The following is a 13,161-nucleotide window of genomic DNA, read 5'->3' on the forward strand; positions in this document are numbered from 1 at the left end:
ATGTACTCCATATAAAACATTGACCCAGGTTGGCCAGAGAGGTGGTGGATGAACCATCCCTGGAGACATCCCAGGCCAGGCTGGATGGGGCTCTGAGCTACCTAAGCTGGTGAAGATGTCCCTGCTCATGGCAGGGTTTGGACTGGGTGAGCACTGAAGGTCTCTTCAACCCAAACTGTTCTGAGTCTATGATTCTATGAGATGAGATGGACCACAGTCTGGAGATGTGTCTCCCACACCAATGACCACCATCCACTTTCATGAGATATTTAACTTATGGAAGGTCAGATTTATGAATCTGAGTCCTGACTAAAGCCTAAATAGCACTCATCCTGTTTCAAGATTTTAAAGCCCAACTAGGACTGCACTAGGCAGAAAGAGGGATGAAGACACCTCAAATGGGAGACCAGAGAAGCAGCAGCCCCTCTAAGCAGGGTTCCAACACAGTTTGCTATGGACACCTCATGGACAGAAAACAGATATTGCTGGGAATGAAGAAAGGGAAGACAGATGGAGTATCACAATAAGCTTTGTTACTGCAATAGTTTTATTTGCAGTTGCTTCACAGTTTGTAGCTTTCCCTACGGCACCTTCCACTGTTGTATCTTTGTGCTTCTCCAAGGCCTCTCCTGCATTACTTGGCTCTTCCTTAGTCTTTTCTTTTTACTGAAAACCGCAAGCAGCCACTTGGAAGTGAACATAGTGCACACAGAATCACAGAATAGTTTGGGTTGCAAGGGACCTTCAAAGCTCATCTAGTCCAACACCCTGTCATGAGCAGGGACATCTTCACCAGCTCAGGTTGCTCAGAGCCCCGTCCAGCCTGGCCTGGGATGTCTCCAGGGATGCAGCACCCACCAGCTCTCTGGGCAACTTGTTCCAGGATACATACCTCTTTGGTATGTCTGGGTATGGGTTACAAGGGAATGGAGTAGCTAACAGCTTGTCCTTTGGGAACATACTTGAATAGGAAGATTGTCAGTAGCGAAATTATCACCCCTGCCTGAAGATCTGGTAGGGTGTCTAAGGGGGGTGTCTAAGGGGCTGCTGTACACCAGGGCTTTAAAACATCCTTTGAGCACCTTATAGGCTATAGGGTAGGTGGTCTATAGTGGCTGAAGGCACAAGGATCTCGTTGTAATTGCGACCTTGCAGCATATTGCTGTAGAGATTCCCCTGCTTGTCTCAGTCTGCCTCATCACTTGGAGAGTATCCAGTGGGGCTAGAATGAATCAGTCCCTCACAGGAGCCTGCAGAGCATCGTTAGAGCAGAAGAAATGGGAAGTGTTATTCATGGAGTGGGGCTCGTGTTAAGGCATGCCCTCCTCTCCATTGCCTTCACTGAGCCCCCATTTGTAGGAGCACAGAGTGAAGGTGGACTCACTGCAGCTCTTCAAGCATCTTCCTGCTTCCCTCCCAAGCTTTGGAAATGAAGGTGGGAATTTATGGGAGTTCACCACCTGCTTCCCTCCAAAATACAGACACGCAGCCCCCCAATCTCCTCCTCCCTGAAGTCTCAGAGTAGTAGATTTGACAAGCAACATGAAAAGACTTCATGTCTCTTTCTGGGTATGTCACCTAAGACTGGCAATGTTATTAAGGCAGCAGTCTGGATGGCTTACACCTTCACATGTCACTATTAAGTTTGTGTCAGTAGCAAGAGCTGAAAGGAGGCTCTTCAACAGCCTTGATTTTTATGAGTGCCTAGAAAAGCCCAGAATTATATAGTTTCTTATAGCAACCACTCTCCTTTGCAGATTTGGTCTTTACCTTCCTGTACAAAGTTAGAAATTTGTTATGCAAAAATTGTCAGTTACTGTACCAAACAAAATGACATTAATAGTCTGTATTAGGGTTGTCCAGAATTACTACTATTGCCACGAAAGGGGCTGCTTTACAAAAGAATGGGACACAGCAGGTGGTTCCCCTACAACAGCAGCAGCAGCAGCAATTATTAGTAGTGAACAAGACATATAACACAATACTGGGCTTTAGAAGGCCTTGTCTGTGGTAAAATCACAGCCACGACAAGGGATGAAGTTACAACATAGTTATCCCCTGTCTCAAATACAATATGGTCCTATTTTGTAGTGTTGATGGGTCCATAACTATGTTCCACAGCAAGGCTTAAAGGTTAAGGTTACCAGCTGCACTCCACAATGAGACTGTGTTGTAAGTGGGTCCCATGATACAATTGTATTTCTAGTGTAGAAAAACACTAAATAGCCTAGATGCTATAGATCTCTCCCTTTTTCTCAGTCTTCCTTGCGTATGCAAACACACTTTGCCCCAAGGATGTCCCTAGAGAGCCCTGCTTCTCCATTTGCTGTAATTGGAAGCACTTTGATATGATGACGAGATCATTGTCTACCAAAATCAGGAGATCAAAAGATTCACAGTTAACTGATAACAAGTCATCAGAACATTTCATTATGAAATTTAAAAGAGCCAGGACCTTTTTCTCATTAAGCAGTGACAAAGCAAATATTTTTTAATTGTCTCTTCCAGGAATTTAATTGCTATTTTGCAGTTTACTCAGGCTACTTCATCAAATATACCTAATATTTCAACTCTGTGAAAAGAGAGAAAACGTTGGCAGTTTTTTCATGGAACAGCTGAAAATCAGAACAAAACTACATAAAAAAAAAAAAGATAAAGAGGTAGTATGACCTTGATCCTGGCTGTCAATACTTTAATAGATACCTTTCAGCTCTTCGCCACTTACACACCAAGTACCGGCTGTAACACAAGAGACAGGGAAAGAGGGATGGGATCTACCCTGGTAGTGGCAAATTTCCAGGGGCCTGAACACTGGTGGTCTGCTCGGGTGATGGAGATAAATACCAGCAGTAACCTCACTCGTATCAATAGAGTTCTTCACTCAACGGCGTTACGTGCCTTATAAATAGTAAGTTTAAGAAACACAGGTACAATAGAAAGCAAATATTAGAAGCCAGTAGACTAGGGATTTGAAGGTTCTGATTCAGAGTCTGTGCACTTCAGCATCTTCCAGATTTCTTCGACATCTCTTTTTAGGGCATGTAGTACCAGTTTTAACTGTAATGCCAGTGACTCCTCACCAAGGTCTACATGTTCCATCAGCTGGTCCTGACAGGAGATCTCAGCTCTGACATCGTGCCGGCTGAAATGCAAATGTGGATTTCACCGGATTTCTCACAAATTTTAGCTGAAACCTTGAAAACTGTCTCCTTCCTAATTCATCAAAATCTGCTCTGGGTTTTAAAGGGTTGGGAATTTTGTTGTTGTGGTGGGTTTTTGGTTTGTTTGTTGGGTTTTTTGGGTTTTGTTGTTGTTTTGGTTTTAGTTGTTTTTCCCCCATTCCTGATATTAATTCGATCATCCCTTCCAAAGCTTATTTCTTTAGTACTAAGTGGTGTCACATGCTTGTGGGGAAAACAGCTTTTCACCTTAGGTATCTATTATTTCATAATGTGGTACTAGAAGTTGTTGCAGAAGAACACGCACAACCCAACAGTAGAGAAGGATCTCAACACAAAGTTTGTCACTGCTTTTTTCAAATTACCATTTAAAAATAAGGGCGGACCAGGAGACTTCTTAATCCAGACAGACAGAGAAGTGGTGCTGCATATTTTCCTGGTTTTGAGGAAAAAAAAATGCACCTATTTCCATAAAAATATCTGAAGGGTTTTGTGGCTGATTCAGATTTCTCATCTATTTCTTCTTCCCAGGTCAGACATTAAACAATCTTCAGGTATCTCAAGGCATGAAGAGCAAAGCAGGGCAATCCCTGCAGTTCTGCAAAAGCAGACAAAATGAACATGAATCCAGGAGAAGACGGGGATAAAGAAGGAACGGAACTCAGGCAAGTGAGGTGGAAGAGAGTTGCTTATTTTTGTTGTGTGGCAGTGATGGAAAACCCCAAAGTGGGTGAGATATGGCTCACTGTTTCCATTTTATGGTGACAGCAGCTACATATGGGTTGATTGCTTTGACCCAGTGTCGGTGTGCAAGTGGGAGAAGAGGAACCAAAGGCATCCATGCAAGTGAGGCTCAATTCTCTCTTACCTTTTTGGTTTTTAATACAAAGGTGTGTTTTGCAGCATGACATAGCAAAAACTTCCTAAAAATCCTTTCAGGTTCTGCATCGGCTAGGGGGCTGTCTCTACATCCACCACAGCTGTTAAGTGTTGTGGTAGTTAAATGAATTAGATAAATCTTAGATAAATAGGTGAAATATTGCAAATTATTAAAAACCACATTAAAGGCCATCCATTTGAGTATTCATGAAAGCACTTCACTGAATGGCACCTTTTGGGTTTCTTTTTCAAGGCAGTACTGTGGAAACCGTGATATAAGAGTCATAATAAAATTCAGATTGAGATTCATAGGCAGACAGACTGCTTATAAACGTGGCTGTAAGAGTTGATGAAGCCAATGAAAATTGGAGAGTGGATTAGTTACCTCCCTCAGGTATTTGCCCTCTCTCTCCCATGACATTTTTAACCCTGAGGCAAAAACATTCAGTCCACTCATGAATCAGCTCCTGAACTGACACTGGTTTCAACATGGTTTATTAAGGAAAATACAAAATCTGAATTAGTTCAGATTAGTGTGCCAGAGTGAAAACCAGCAAGTCAAGAACTGATTTGTGAGTAGATCAGTTCATTTCGAGCTGGCCATCCATCTGTTTGAAAGATGGTCAAACAGCTGAAAACAGTAACAACCTTAGCATCCTGATTTTAATTCACTGCCACAAGTCTATCAGAGCTCCCCTAGGCACATTAGATGTTCCCTCTTCCCCTTCCCAGGCCCAGCTCTGCAATTTCAGCACTGCTTATATGTGCAAAGGCACTTTACAGGAACTGTCCTAATTTAGTTTAAAACAAAACAAAACAAAACAAAAACATCACAAAATTCCTAGGGAACTTCTCAGGCTCTTTACAATTATATGCTCTTTTTGATGTTTTGCTTAAAAAAGTCAGACATAGGATAAATGCATTACACATAATTTACAGAGAAAGCTTTAAAATTAGTGTTATACAGTAAAAAACTGCGTATGTATTAAATAGCTAATTAGCTATACACTTTATGCCTTACTAGTGGAGCCACTACCTATGCTACTATACTTTCACTGTAAGTGATTCAAAGATTTGAGGCATATCTCATAAAAATTAAGAAAAAATAGATATATATACCTGAAGTTAACCATGTAAACTGCTTAGAAATTATTAATAGCAGACAGTTAACTGGACTGAATGTGTTGTTAATCCCATCACTGCTTTACATCCTATACAAATTCAAAAAAAAGATCTTCCCACCAAAACTGATTTATGTTTTGCAATGGTCTACTGGAGTTCCTTTTGAACAAACAGGAAGAAGTAGCAACAGAGAAGGCTCAGGTCTGTGGCTTCCTTGTCTCACTAAATTTATGAGAAATATTTTACATTAGTTTGAAGAAGGCTTGGGGGTCACCTCATGTATTCAAACTAGGAGCAATGTCAAATGCAATCAGCCTTCACATATTTGAAAACTAACTTTTTCAGAGTAGTCACGGTCAGTTACTGAGTGGGCCAGAATTAGGATGGGCTCATTTGGGGTTTCCATTTTTGGAATGACTCTTCCAGCAATTAGTAAATGACTAAGCATAGCACTCCCTAGGCATTTAGGTAATTTAATATTTTTAAATGTTTCTAAAATAAGAAGTGGGTTATAAAGCGTATCATTTAACTTAAGAGTGATTTGTTCCATTACTTAAATTTCCCCAAAGCATTTCATCATGGTGCAGTCTTACAGGGCGGGTACAATGCTACAGTACCCATAACACCTGGGTCTTTAGTTCCAGAAGATAACATCCTAAAAACTTATCTCGGTTTTGATCATTTCCAGCTCATACATTTCTTTTCGCCTTATAACTATGGTCAGCTGTGGTGCCCAGCACATGTCCAGGTCAACATTTTTTCATAGATAAATAAAGGTTTGCTCTGCGTGTAGTGGTCCAGACTGTGTAGAACACACCTGAGGCATGTTTGTGTGAGCACAGAGATGTGTCAGTACAGACGACTCCTTTTTAGCACCTCCCTCGATACGAAAGCAATCCTGATGAACAATGCTAATTGAACATGTGTTGCCAGAGCAACATAAACAAGAATGACTCTCTCCAAAGACCATAATTAATCTCTTACCTCAGTTATATTTGACAATATCATGTCAAATTCTTGATCTCTCTTTAAACCCTGCTAGCCACAATCCTTACTTCACTGTTTTTGTGATTCCTTATGCTTCTTCTGCTTTCAATGTTCTATATCAATGGGATAAACTTCTTATTACACTACCATTGCACTTTGATTTTTGGCTTGGGTCTCCTGAGATACACCTGAAAAACATAACCTTTGGCAGATTAATTATTTATTATCCATTAATTATTTGCACTTAAGTTTGAATCATAGTCTAAGCTGTCATGAAAAATTTTGTTTTTAACAATATGATTCTTTATACAGACATAGAACTGCCAGCTGTGGTCCTGTCAGATGCTATGAGCTTGGTTGCGTCAGGAATAGAAAAAGGGCGTGCCAAGAGCATTCATTTGAAAAGTAAAATTAAGATCCTTCACCCTCATAGACTTTTAAAGTGTCCCGTGCTATTTTGTATAAAGGTAAGTTATCCACATGACCCAGCAACATTGCCCAGGTAATCTCTCTGATCCTCACCTTGTCTTTGGAGTTTCCTTCAGAAAAGTTCTCCACAGGGTTGTCTCACATTCGGGCAGTCAGCACCTGCCCAGCAAGAGTGTGCCTTATTTTGTGGTGTACTTACTTTGGTAGAACCAAAATTTTAACTAATTGATGGAGCCCTACTTCTCCCTTTGAACCGGAAGCCCATTCCCTGCCTTTAGATGTGTTACTTGAAAAACTGTATAGCAGATACTTTTAAAATAGAAAATGCTAAAATGCTGCCTGTAATTATTATTTTTTTCTTTACGAGACACCTATAAGAGGAAACTCACACTGTTTTGTGGCCTCCCCTGCTAAGTAGCAGAATGACCTTCCCTGGGGACACACTCACTCCTAATATTTCTCTCCCCAGTGTGTGTATGTGCTTGCAACAGCGGCATTACATGTTTTAGAGCTGCCTACAATACATCAAACCCTGGGGTATGCCCGAGGAATTTAATAGAGTTGTTAGATCTTTCACAAATGCCAACAGGAAATCTAAATATTCTATTTTTAGCAAGAGCTGAGTACCTTCTGTGGTGTTTATTTTTCCAAAAATTGGTCCTTGTTCCGTCTAGTTTAACGCAGCGGGTGGGTAGAGTCATCCCAATGGCATTCTGGTTCCTGGAGATGTTTGCTCATCCAAAGCAGCAAGTATTTCTACCTTCCCTTTCTGCCTAAGGTGTCTCCTCCTCTTCCTTCTTTATTTCTGTCTTTTGGTCTTTCCCTAACTCCTGCAGGGATATGCAGCAAAGTCAGTAACATCCATCTGTGGTGGGTGGAGGGGACCAGGGGCTGGGTCTGACACTGAGCATCCCAGAGGTAGAGAAGGACCAGGCTCCCGATGAGCTGTGCTGGTGGTAGGGTTTAATGGGTAATGGATTTGTGTGTTTAATGCATCTCTTCAGTTCCATTTTACAATAAGATACCTGAACGTGCAGAAATGTCAAGGGTATAAAGAGTGCCATTGATTTTAATTTCAGTGATGAAAGTTAATCATGTTCTTAAGAAATCTGTTTATTGTGTGTGGTCTGACACATGCACAGCTATAAGTATGTGTTTATGCCTTGGAAATGTTTTGTTGGGTCAAAATAAATGAAGTAAAATTTCAGAGCTGCGTCCCCCTTTCTATACTCCATATCATAAGCATTTCAAAAGACTAGTGAATTCTTCATCAGTTAAAAAATGAACTTTTATACCCTTAACTCTGTCAGAAATTTATAAGCTCCCAATATCAGCATGTTGGCTTAACATGAAGGTGCTTTGTTTTTAGAAATTATTCGTTCTGTTTTCAAATGGTATCTTATTGCTTTTTTCTGCAATGTGGAGGCTTAAGAGAGGACTTACAAATGAAGAGCTCTCAAATGTTTACAAGCTGCAAGACTGCTCCAGGTTTGATAAAATCGTTGTGATTGTGGCCTCTGAACAAGATATTAGTGCTTTTACTACTCTTAGTCATTTCTTATTATGGAGATGATTTTGAAACTTCTACTCTTCCTTTCAAATGTGATGATCAAGTTAAATAGTTTGGTTTTGTAACTTACTGCATTTTTTTTTTTTCTTTTAAAATGTCTTTGTTTCACATGTTTGTTCCTTTGTTTGGTAAACCAAGAAGTGTGTACTTACCCAGGCAATATGTGTTGAAATATGATGCAGGTCCTTGATTCTACTTATGCTGTACCTTTACATTTTATGTATTTCTGTAATGAGCTACTTTTCCAGCTGATTAGTTATGATATATTTATTTTCCGATTTACAGAGAAGACATAGTTCTGTGATGTCTTGTAGTTTCCTGCTAGCACAATTATAACAACTGTTATCATGATGGTAAAATCTCTGTACATCCCAAGTAATCTCTAGATGGTTTTATGGAGCTTTTTATTGAGAGGAGCATCATAGAATCGCCTTTATGCTATTGATTTTAATTACAGTGTGTGGAACTATGTTGTCTCTGCACTGAGAGGCAGAACTGGTACCCATGCTGTGTTCAGACTGTTCTTCAGCAGAGATGCTGGCAAGACTTCACTCATCTGCCCAGCAGTTTATCATGAACATAAAACCAGCTGTGCACAGTCAGACAAAGTGGCCAGGGGCATTCAGCAGAGGCCAACGGGCAACAGAGTCACAGCAAGGCAAGCAGATGGTGAAACCTTGTTTTCTCATAAAAATTGCAGGAATATAATAGCTTTAGACCATGTACTATTTGCAGTTTTACTGAAACCAGCCAAAAGGATGTTAGGAAAGAAGACACACACATATGTGGGTAGCAGTGCCTGCTCAGACCTTGTGAGAACATGAGCTTTGTCTCTTTAGAGAACAAGTTAAGAACAAAATTAGAAGAAAATCTCATCTCCTCGTGTCCCTCTCTTCCCAATTATCTACTTCATCTGCCTGGCCAAGTTGTCTTTTTTGTTGCTTTGCCAACTTGAGATGCATCGGTTCAAAAACTGATGATGAGGAACAGGAGTAAAAGTCATAATTCTGAGAAATGAGTCAATCCTCCTATTTTTACTTTTGTTGATGAGGCTTTTCATAAGGAAATCTCCTTGGATGCCAGTCTGTGACTCTGAGGTGAGGGATTTTTCACCATGCACAACCATAGTTCATTAAAAAGCCAGTATTTGCCATCTGAGTCAGTGTGTTTCCCTACTGTCAGAAGTAGTGAAAATAGACAGAGACAACTTCAGAGAGAGGGCAGATAAAATAACCCATGGGGAAAACACCCCTCTGATATTCTAGGTGTCAGAGAGCATTTTGTGCATCCAGCAGAACATGCTGGGAAGGGGAGATGAAGATCTGCAAGAACATCAAGGGCAGAAAGTGCACAGGAAGGGCTGGGAGGATTTAGGATGACAAGCAGAAAGAGTAGGTTGGAGTTTAGAAGGCCCAAGAGGTCCCTTGAAAACTGAGGTTCGGCTCATGTGTGGGAAGCATCCTAAAGGATCCAACACCTCCACTATAGACCTCACAGCAATTTTAATTTCTTTAGCTAACTTCCACTTTTGTAGAATAATCTTCTTATCAATTAGACTTACCCTTAAAATAAAATGCCCTTGATCTTTGCTAATATTTGTAATAGAATCAAAATCCCCAATGATAAAGATAGCAGGATTCAGAGGCAACTCTATGCTCACTTTTTTATTTACTTTTCTATTACTTTTCCTTAGAATTAATACTCTCCTTAACCTGGATTCATCCTTGGAAATCCACAAGGACCAGCTACAAAACCATTTTCCCACCCTCCTGCTTCTCCCACACATCCCTGTGCTGGGGAGGCAGCAATCTCCTCTTCATCAGAGAAACACTTTCTGGGTCCCAAGTCAGAACAAGGCTGTTTCTGAACTTTCAGATAGAAATTGAAGTTATTTTTTCTTCTCACAAACTTAGATCTTAAAGAGGAAAAGAAATCTTGTTCACATTTCCACCATCACTTTTGAAAATTGACTCTGTCTTGTCTTCAAGCTGAAAGAACTGCTCAGACACTCGGACATCATGGTGCTGAAGACCACACCACCCTGGTACTTTGGGCAGGACCTCTAAGTCTTGACTATCCAAAATAATCATACTTTCCTCCACGAAAGGGCTTTTTCCACCACTTCAGGAGCTGTTTACAAGTGTTTTGCAGTTCCAGTGTGTAAAATGCAGTTTATATTAAAAATTCTGTTGATGTATTTCACTGAAATTCACTTCCACAAACTTTTGCCTCAAGGTCCCCGGTTATTACCAATATCACTACTTCTGGTGGCATAGGCAGTGAGTGAAATACCTAATCAGAGGGTGGATATTTGTTGGTACGGAGAGAAGGGGTGAGTCACAGAAGGCTGGTAGTGTCCGCCTGTTTTGTGAGGTGAAATGGACCACAAAGCATTTTAGGCTGGAGTCAAAAAGAAAGAAAACACAAACCCGAATTAAATTGTCAATCTCTTTCCATGACATATTTATCCAGAAATAGCATACCAGACCATCCTGAATGCCCTTCTAACCTAATAATTTGTACATCAGTCCTGAAACACTGCTCGACTGCTGAAGTGCAAGTAGCAGGACACAGGAGTCTGCATGCTCAGGTTCTAACTTCTCTTTCTGTTGTGCCTGCTGACACCCAGGAAAATCAGCTGAAAAACCATGGCACTGTACTGAACATGGGTGGTGTCAGCAGCTGGATCAAACCCAAGGGAAAGAGGGAAAAATGTAAGAATGCAACATCACTGTGACAGTGCAAACCCGTCCTCGCCACTGTGGAAAAAACTTGGTCAAAATGGTCCAGGCACTGTTAATCTCCAAGTGTAAAATTGTTCATGTGCACGGAGTGGTTAATAGTGACTTACAGCCTGCTCCTGCAACCTGGTCGTGTGAAAAGGTCTGGGTGGTAGGTAGTGGTGGTAGGGTGGAATGTGTATCACCCCATCCTTGCACTGATGAAATACAAGCTCCTACAGCCCTTGATAGGAACCCAAGTACAGTTTCCAGAGCCTATGTCCCTTTCCCACCCAGGCTGGTCCTTCTCTTCTTCCAAATAAGAAAGCGGACACAAGGACTCAACTCCTACCACATTGCCCTGTGGAAAATGGTGTCCAGTGTCTAGCCTAATGAGGTGATTGCCATTAATTTTCTGCCCTTTCACCTCCATGCAGTGACCACATTCATGAAGGACCCACTTTGATGAGTAGCACATAATAGATACACAGGTTTCTGTCATTTACCCCTTCCCACCTGCTTCTTTCTCTTGTTTTTCAGGCAGCAGCCCCTGGTGTGTCATAGGAGCTTTCACAGGGAGCTGCACATCCCAGGGAATGAAAGATGATGTGCTGCTTGTCTGAGGAAGCTTTTCCATGCCCAGGGCATTCCTGTAAATGAAAGGAGTTTTAGGACTCTAGCAGAAGTCAGATAAAGGGAAAGGATGAAGGAATGCAATGAATTAAACTGTCATTAAGCATAACGTAAGCAGTTTCTTCATGTTATCTGAGATTATCCAGACTGACAAGTAAGCACTGCTGTTGTCAAGCAATTTAAAAAAATAAAAGTCATACCATCTGTGTGCAATGCACTGGAGCCACAGATGTGCTGTGTTTAAATAAACTGAAGCATAATAGAAAGCTCTTGATCAACCCAACATACAAGATCAGTAAGTCTGCTTTTTCAGTTGGCATGGTGAGAAGAGTTCCCTCCTCCATCCTGCTACCCTAATTAAAAATGCTTTATTTCTTTGGATGGTTGCTCTTGAAGTGCTGTCGGTAATTCAAGTGAAAAGTTTCACATTCCATCAGTCAGGAATTTTAGCATAGGAAAGGTGGCCAGTTCTTCTGTGATGACTACATTTTCTTCTGCTCCATGCTTTGGTGATTTAAAATGACACTCACTTCCAGTGGCCAGTTGAGGATTGTCTCCCATACTTGTAACATCCTCAGAGGGAGGGTTCATGTGATGCTTTGGTCACCTCTGGCAGTTGCTGTATTGGAAAAAGATGAGAAATTATTTCATGAGAAGAAGGATCCAGCTTTACATTTGTTTACAGCCCTTCTGGGGGGCAGTAATTCAACAATCACATCTCCTGCAGCTCCAGAAGAAAAATGATGGACTCATCAGCAATATTCAGCCAGGAGCAGAAGCTCTTCTTACAATGACCATCATAGCATCACACATCTTCCCAGGACAGACCCATACAGAGTCTGGGAGGTTATGTTGACTCTGAGAGCCTTTCCACACATAGGAGGTAGCTACTCCAGATCTGGGATTTTTGCACTACAATTGGAAAAAAAAAATACACGTTTATGAAGGAGCCCTAATTTCCTGGAGACAGCTGAACATCTGCCTGCCCATGGGAAGTGGTGAATGAATTCCTTGTTTTGCTTTGCTTGTGTGCGTGGCTTTTGCTTTACCTGTTAAACTGCTTTTATCTCAGCCACTCACTTTCACTCTTCTGATTCTCTCCCATCCTACCGGGGGACTGAGAGGGTGGCTGTGTGGGGGTCAGTTCCCAGCTGGGGTTCAACCATGACATTCAGTTTTCCTGATGTGTCTGCAGGTCTGAGCCTTGGCTCCATGCTCTTTTTCTGTACAAAAATTAATGATGGTGTATGAGGGGAAAAACCCAACACAGCTTAACAAAGCACTCAATATTCATGAACTTGGGGCAGCAGTTAAGTACTGCTATGTAAAGGAACATTTATTTTAAAAGCAGCTATTGTGCTATAAAATCAGCAACACAACATCTGTACATTCAGTTGACCCCCATGTCTAAGTCTCAGTATCCAAGATGTATATCGCCTCTTCTAGAGCTTTGATCTCAAGTTAGAAAGACAAATACAATTATTATCACAGTGTTCAACTCAGTTGACAGAAGATCTGATATTCAGTTGAGAACGGAGTGACGCTGCATTTTTAATTGAAGAGAATAAGAGGTGTAGTTTGGCCAATATGATGGTCCAGCTGAAAACAAAACACCTAAGGACAATGAAGCTAATAGGTAATA

General features: G+C 41.1%; 1 long non-coding RNA gene across 8 annotated transcripts in view; it reads left to right on the plus strand.

Annotated features, from left to right (window-relative positions):
* LOC110356824 (uncharacterized) overlaps nucleotides 1-13,161 on the plus strand; it is a 156,043-nt gene that overhangs the window by 89,978 nt on the left and 52,904 nt on the right. For 3 of the 8 annotated variants that reach the window (XR_010469070.1, XR_010469069.1, XR_010469066.1), the window contains exons 5-6: nucleotides 3,711-4,025; nucleotides 6,480-6,634. This is a non-coding gene — a long non-coding RNA (uncharacterized LOC110356824). Of the gene's footprint in view, nucleotides 1-3,710; nucleotides 4,026-6,479; nucleotides 7,804-13,161 lie in introns of those variants that run through there. The other 5 variants (XR_010469065.1, XR_010469072.1, XR_010469068.1 and 2 more) reach the window with 3 other exon arrangements.

Source organism: Columba livia, chromosome Z (genome assembly GCF_036013475.1).
Source record: "Columba livia isolate bColLiv1 breed racing homer chromosome Z, bColLiv1.pat.W.v2, whole genome shotgun sequence".
Lineage (NCBI taxonomy): Eukaryota > Metazoa > Chordata > Aves > Columbiformes > Columbidae > Columba > Columba livia.